Raw genomic sequence first — 328 nt, forward strand, 5'->3', positions numbered from 1 at the left:
GTCGAGCACGAGCGGCGCGCTCCAGTCGCTGTTCTTCCCCTTCCGAAAACACCGAACCTGAACTTCCCCTCCCTCCGCACCTCTTCCTCCCAGCAGAAGACGTCCCAGGGCCCGTCCTTCTCACAGCGTTTCTCAGGAAGGCGTACGGAGCTTTTCGCGGAGTAGAATTACCTGGGAACTCGAGATGTAAAGTGGTGCTTCAGCCTGCATAAAATAATTTTTTTTAGAAAGTGTCTTTTCTGGAAACAGCCACCTTTGAAGGGCACTACAGGGGCCAGCAGGAAATGTTTGATTTGGAGCCCATATTGATGCAGTGGCTTTTTCCCCT

Source organism: Merops nubicus, unplaced genomic scaffold (assembly GCF_000691845.1).
Source record: "Merops nubicus isolate BGI_N331 unplaced genomic scaffold, ASM69184v1 scaffold13592, whole genome shotgun sequence".
NCBI classification, from domain to species: Eukaryota; Metazoa; Chordata; class Aves; order Coraciiformes; family Meropidae; genus Merops; species Merops nubicus.